Here is a 6,788-nt window from a genome sequence, read left to right on the forward strand (position 1 = left end):
CCCTGAGTTTGATTATTTCCTACCTTTGACTCCTCTTGGGTGAATTTGCTTCTTTTTGTTCTAGCACCATCCATTGATATTAATAGATATTAAGGAAAAGTAATTGTTGCTTCCTGTTATTTTTGTAATTAGAACTGGCATTCCGTTCATGTGTCTATCTTCTTTTAGTTTTGTTGGAAGATTACATTTTTGCTTTTTCAGGGATGTAGTTCCCCTTCTTGTGTTTGAGTTTTCCATTTATTACTCTTTGAAGGGCTGGATTTGTGGGAATATATTGTGCGAATTTGGTTTTGTCATGGAATACTTTGGTTTCTCCATCTATGGTGATTGAGAGTTTTTCTGAGTATAGTAGTCTGGGCTGGCATTTGTGTTCTCTTAGAGTCTGTATGACATCTGTCCAGGATCTTCTAGCTTTCATAGTCTCTGGTGAGAAGTCTGGTGTAATTCTGATAGGCCTGCCTGTATATGTTACTTGACCTTTTTCCCTTACTGCTTTTAGTATTCTTTCTTTGTTTTGTGCATTTGGTGCTTTGACTATTATGTGGCAGGAAGATTTCTTTTCTGGTTCAGTCGATTTGGGGTTCTATAGGCTTCTTGTATGTTCACAGGCATCTCTTTCTTTAGGTTAGGGAAGTTTTCTTCTATAATTTTGTTGAAGATATTTACTGGCCCATTACATTAGGAGTCTTCACTCTCTTCTATACCTATTATCCTTAACTTTGGTCTTCTCATTGTGTCCTGGAGTTCCTGGATGTTTTGGGTTAGGGTCCTTTTGCTTTTTCCATTTTCTTTGACTGTTCTCTCAATGTTGTCTATGTTATCTTCTGTCCCTGAGATTCTCTCTTCTATCTCTTGTATTCTGTTAGTGATGCTTGCATCTATGTTTCCTGACTTCTTTCCTAAGATTTCTAATTCCAGAATTGTCTCTTTTTATGATTTCTTTATTGTTCCGACTTCGATTTTTAGGTCCTCGATGGTTTTACTCAATTCCTTCACCTGTTTGTTTGTGTTTTCCTGCAATTCCTTAAGGGATTTTTGAGTTTGCTCTTTAAGTGCTTCTACTTGTTTACTTGTGATCTCCTGTAATTCTTCATGGGATTTTTTGTTTCCTCTTTATGGGCTTGTACTTCTTTACCTGTATTCTCCAGTATTTCTTTAAGGGAGTTATTCATGTCCTTCTTAAGTTCCTCTATCAGCATTGTGAGATATGATTTTAGATCCAATTCTTGCTTTTCCTGTGTTTTGGGATATCCAGGACTTGCTGCAATGGGAGTACTAGGTTCTGATGAAGCCAAGTAGTCTTGGTTTCTGTTGGTAGGATTCTTGCGTTTGCCTTTCGCCATCTCTTGATTTTTGGTTTTAGATGTTCTTAGTGTCTCTGACTAGAGCTTGTCCTGTCCCTGCTGCCCTGCAACTCCCCTGGACTGGTGGGGCCTGTGCCTCCTGGCTGCCTGCTCCTGTCTTAGAAACTCACCAGAGAGAAAATGGTGAATCTCACCGGAGTCTCTGAGTTAAGGCGCTCCCTGGAGGTAGGCCCTCCACTTGCAGGGAAGGGGCAGAGAAGGTCGCTGATCCACCTCTGTCACTCAGAAGCTGAGAGATTCCTGTCCCTGCTGTCCTGCAACTCCCCTGTGATTCCTGGGGCCTGTGCCTCCCGACTGGCTGCTCCAGTCTTAGAAACTCACCAGAGAGAAAATGGACTACACTTTCTACCTCCCCTCTAGGGGCCCGTTTTGCCTTGAGTCTGATTATAGGTCTAGAAGAAACTATTGGTGGGCCTTGAGAAACTTTAGTATTGTCTTGTCTGGCATTTCCTTCAGCAAAAGTCACTGCTGGTTTATCAGACTCTGGAGGATTAACTTCCTTGTGTGGGAAAGTCATTATTTCAAGGGGTGGGCCTGAGGGTACTACTTCCTCAGGTGGGGCAAATCCTTGAGAATCTGAAGATTCAAAATTCTCAGCTTCAATGGGGTCTTCCCACACATTCCCACCCCAAGTAATAGGATCCCATTCTTTGCCAACTAATGCCCTTACTTTAACCGCTGACACCCTCTGAGGCTGAGACTTGAATTTTTGCTGTAATTCAACCAAACTTATAATGAGAGGTTCAGTTTGATTTTCTGCAACTTGAGCTCTATGGCTGCTGGAGAGAAGATTCTCTTCAAGGACACACTTAGCACCTTTTAGATTGTTTACTTGTGTCTGGAGCCTTGCAATTTTATCACACAACTCCTTATTTTCCTTCATCATTTTTTCTCGAGATGCTAAGAGCAACTAACCAATAAAATCATTTTCCAATTTCTTCCCCATCTTGTAGAAAGCTTTGTACACCGAATCCCCTAATTCATCAAGATAATCAAGAGCATTAGCTTCTTTAAGCTTGAAATATAGTTGTGAGCACGGGTCTTCAGTATTCTCTGAGCTCCCAGGAGGGAGAGAATTTGGAGAGGTTTCAGTTGTTGAAGGAGCTGATGGATTCTCAAACTAACTCCGGATTTTTAAAAGATCCACCCTTATACTTCTGCTCCTCTAGAGCCACTCCAGGTACCAATTTGTATTAGTCAGGGTTCTCTAGAGTCACAGAACTTATGGTAGTCTCTATGTAGTAAAGGAATTTATTGATGACTTACAGTCTGTAGTCCAACACCCAACAAAGGTCACCAGCAGCTGTGAAGGAAGTCCATGGATCCAGCAGTTGCTCAGTCCCACAAGGCAAGCAGGGGAAGAAGAGTGAGCCTTCCTTCTTCCAATGTCCTTATATAGGTCTCCAGCAAAAGGTGTGGCCCAGATTAAAGGACTTTTGTGTGCCACCTTTAATACAAAAGTAGAGGCTCACAGCCATCCATTGGACTGAGTACAGGGTCCCCAATGAAGGAGCTAGAGAAAGGACCTAAGGAGCTGAAGGGTTTGCAACCCCTAAGGATGAACAACAATATGAACTAACTAGTACTCTCAGAGCTCCCAGGGACTAAACCACCACCCAAAGAGTACACATGGTGGGTCTAATGGCTCCAGCAGCATATGTATAGCAGAAGATGGCCTAGTCGGTCATCAATGGGAGGAGAGGCCCTTGGCCCTGTGAAGGTTCTATGCCCCAGTGTAGGGAAATGCCAGGGCCAGGAAATGAGAGAGGGTGGGTTGGTGAGCAGAGGGTCAGGGAGAGAACAGGGATTTTGTTGTTGTGGTTGTGGTTGTTTCTTTTTTTTTTTATTTCTTTTTTTTTTGTAGGGGAAACTAAGAAAGGAGATATCATATGACATGTAAATTAAGAAAATATCTAATAAAAAATGAAAAGAAAAGAGAAGAAAGAAAGAAAGAAAGAAAGGAGGAAAGAAAGAAAGAAAAGAAGGAAGAAAGAAAGGAAACCCCAGCTTTATAGAAGGTGTCACAGTTATTTTACAAAGAGTTTTAGTGCGGTCATGTCTTAAGCTTTATTGTGCTCATGTAATTGGTAAATTATTACCAGGAACATTTTTGCCAAACTGTGCTGTGTTTAAATAGGTAAAATCAACTCTTCTAAGTCAGACTCCTGAAGCTTGAACTAACACCAGCTACTTAGTCATGTTGAACAGAAATGCCTCCTTTTCCCTTGAGGATCATTACTCTGTTTCCATAGCAGTTGCAGAGATCCTAAAAGACTCACATAGTTAACCTGAACATTATTTACCATCTAATTCATGAAACATTTCTTTTTTATAAATATCAAATGTATCTCTGTTGAAAAGCAATCTACTTTAAGAAAATAATAGAGCTCAATATAAAGATAATTAAAGAGATGATAGAAACATATATATATATTCATGTGTGTAGATATATTACCAGCTAAAAACAATTTTTACTTATCTCCTTTTTACATGCAATAATTTAAGAAATCACTTTATTTCCTCCATGAGATTTGTGACTCTTAGAACACAACTAAGCTCAGCCCAGCCAGTGTTCTGTGTGACTATCATCTACAGAAGCCTGCTGTATGGCTGGCTCACTGCCCAGGCTGAAATTTCTACTATCCTGTCAAGATGGAAGGGAAGTGAGAATTAGAAAGTATTTCTTCCTCTTCTCTCTAGCCATCTACCTTTCTAGTCCATGGAGGTACATGTCCACATGCTCTGTTCAAAGACAAGAAAAACCTTTGCCCTAGCCCTGCATCGCTGAGGGCTGAAAGCAGACTTCCTCTCTCCCACCACCACATCTGCCCCCTAACAGCACTGCCCTTGCAAGGATCAGTACAACAGGCCTGCTAATTCCAAAGAGCAAATGTCTTCCCAGCATTATAACAGTTAGAACCTTATATTCATGGTGAGTTCTCACTAGGGGATTTTTTTAAAATTTATGTCCGTCTGATTTTTCTTTTCAGTTTTATATTGTTGTTGAGCGTGTGTTACTTGTTTAACTTTGCATTCACTACCACACCTAGTCACACACCTGATTGTGACCTTGATCTAGTGTCTCTCTGCATAGACACCACTGATCTAAAAGTCAACCTCACCCAAGTGGGAATCTTGCCAAAGCCTGAGGAATCTTACTGTTTGCATTCCACTGCTGTGTTGAAAGGAGGGCATTAAAAGGTTGAAACTTTGCAGAATAAATATACTGGCCTAAGTATTGACTGATTGTTTCTGTTTGACGGCATCATAGCTCCCATCCCTGACCTGAAAGGCAAAGTCCCTCCATCCTTCCACTCTTCAAGATAAGGCAACACTCACTTCAAGAGTCTAAGTAGGAAGGGTTTGGGCTAGTCCCTAGTGAATTTGCATTTTCTTCACTGCTCTTATACATACATCAGCCCTCTCCCTTTTCTATAAGTAAAGTCTATTCAAAGTCCATTCCTCTAGCCAAGGGTCAGGGTCAGCTTACGACACTGATGGGATTTACCCAGTGAACAGAAGGTCTTGTCTGTCATTGATTCTCTCTCCCTTGCCATGATGTCCCTGAGGGAGACATCTCTTCCAGGGCTTAAAAAAAATAATAATTAATTAAAAGGCTCAAGCCAAGCTCCTTACCCTAGATATCTGGAAATGAGATAAACAGAATAAGGAAAGTGACCTTGGACTTTTTATTATAAAGTACTTGAAATAAATTTTGTCTAGTGAAAGGCAGAAGCACACACTGGCCTTTGCTCATTCACAGCCTTGGCCTGCAGAACAATCAAGGGTAAATTCCTCCTAGGCAGAAACAGGATATTTTACACTCCATTGGTACCATGAACTGTTCTCACCAAAATGTAACCCCCATTTCCCATTGTACATTCTTCAGGAACTCAACCACCTGGCCTCCACATGGGGAAGTTCAAGGACCTGAAGGTGGAGAGTCCTTCCTTTTGCTGACATCGAGTTCTACCAACTGCAGAATATGCTGTAGCAGATCCTACTGTGTAGCAGGTGGAGATCCTCAGGCATATGTCACGGTGCACATAACATACCTCATCTCCAAGTGCAAAGCTTTTCCCTGGAATGCCAAGCACCTTTACAATATAAACAGATGTAAGAGAATGTATTAGTCTTGGTAAACACTAAGGAGAATGGAAAGTGTGTGCAAAACTAAGATTGTCTTTAAATGGAAACCTACATTTGCTCTGCCTTTGAAAGTTCCTATTATTCTGTCCCTTGTCACAATTATTGGAAGATTTATTCTATTTTGTGCCCAGTGAACGTAGAGGAGATAAGATAGTGTGTGATTCCTCAGAGTTTGCAGGGCATCCTGCTTATTATACGAGTGCTATGATCCAAATTCTGGTCCTTATGATTGTTTTTGGGTACTGAAACACTTCTCTGACCCTGACTTGTTTTAGATACAATTGGTCATTGATTATTTCCCCAAATGCAGGGCCTGTTACAACATATTTTGGGGTTGGTAGAACTCCATGTCAGCAAAAGGAGGGACTTTCCACCTTCAGGTCTCTGTCCTTGAAGCATCCCCATCTGGAGACTGGGTGGTTGATATCCTGCATGCCATAAGTGTTCCTAACCCTTTACCTAAGTCTGTCCCATGCTAAAAAGAAAAAATCCATGCAATCTTCTGGTTCCGCAAGTCTGCTCTCCTCAAAAATTCTCTCTCACACATTCTTGTCTTTGTCACAATCCCTACTGCCTTCTGTCCCCAAAGTCACCACGAGTCCAGAAAGCCTATAGCATTCTACCCTCTGTGTGATATTTTGGGAGGGAGTTGTGCAAATATGACGCATGTCTTGGCATGGGTCTTCATTTGAGAAACAAGCACTTCCCCTCTCTTTTGTTTACCACAGGTCTGGGCTACTCTCCAACGCTCTCCTCCAGAGTAATATCAACCTATAAGTTTATAATGAGAATGTCCACATGCAAGGACTGGGCAAGATAACCTAGGAAACATTTCCATAAGTATGTATAGAGAGGGGAGGAGCCATGTTACATGTTTAATGAAAGCACATTTGATTCTAAAAAACTTTCATTATTATGTTCTATTTTACTAACTTTAAAGAAAACCAAAATTGTGTACTTTTATCCAACTTATATTTGGGATACACAATTAAAGAAAAGTCAACACACCATTCTTTCCAAAATAGATAATGCCATGCAGCAATTTCTTCCTAGTTGAAACATTCTATCTTGTAGTAGAATTGTTCATTAAGACTCAGCAAGACTTAGCAAGCTTAGAGAAGCTTACTAAGACTACTCACAAGTCTCAGGAATTCCCTGAAAATTAACAAAGTCATAAGACCTCTCCCTCTCCAATGTTATGTAAGCAATAAAAATGGCAGAAGAAAGAAGACTCAGTCAGGTGGTGGTGGTGGTGCACGCCTTTAATCCCAGCAC

At 40.9% G+C, this 6,788-nt stretch overlaps 1 long non-coding RNA gene across 2 annotated transcripts in view; it reads right to left on the reverse strand.

The window, feature by feature from the left end:
- Nucleotides 1–5,039: 5,039 nt before the first annotated feature.
- LOC116070653 overlaps nt 5,040–6,788 on the reverse strand; it is a 44,317-nt gene continuing 42,568 nt past the window's right edge. For both annotated transcript variants that reach the window (XR_004110494.1, XR_004110493.1), the window contains exon 4: nt 5,040–5,461. This is a non-coding gene — a long non-coding RNA (uncharacterized LOC116070653). The remainder of the gene's footprint in view (nt 5,462–6,788) is intronic.

Source organism: Mastomys coucha, unplaced genomic scaffold, assembly GCF_008632895.1.
Source record: "Mastomys coucha isolate ucsf_1 unplaced genomic scaffold, UCSF_Mcou_1 pScaffold22, whole genome shotgun sequence".
NCBI lineage: Eukaryota > Metazoa > Chordata > Mammalia > Rodentia > Muridae > Mastomys > Mastomys coucha.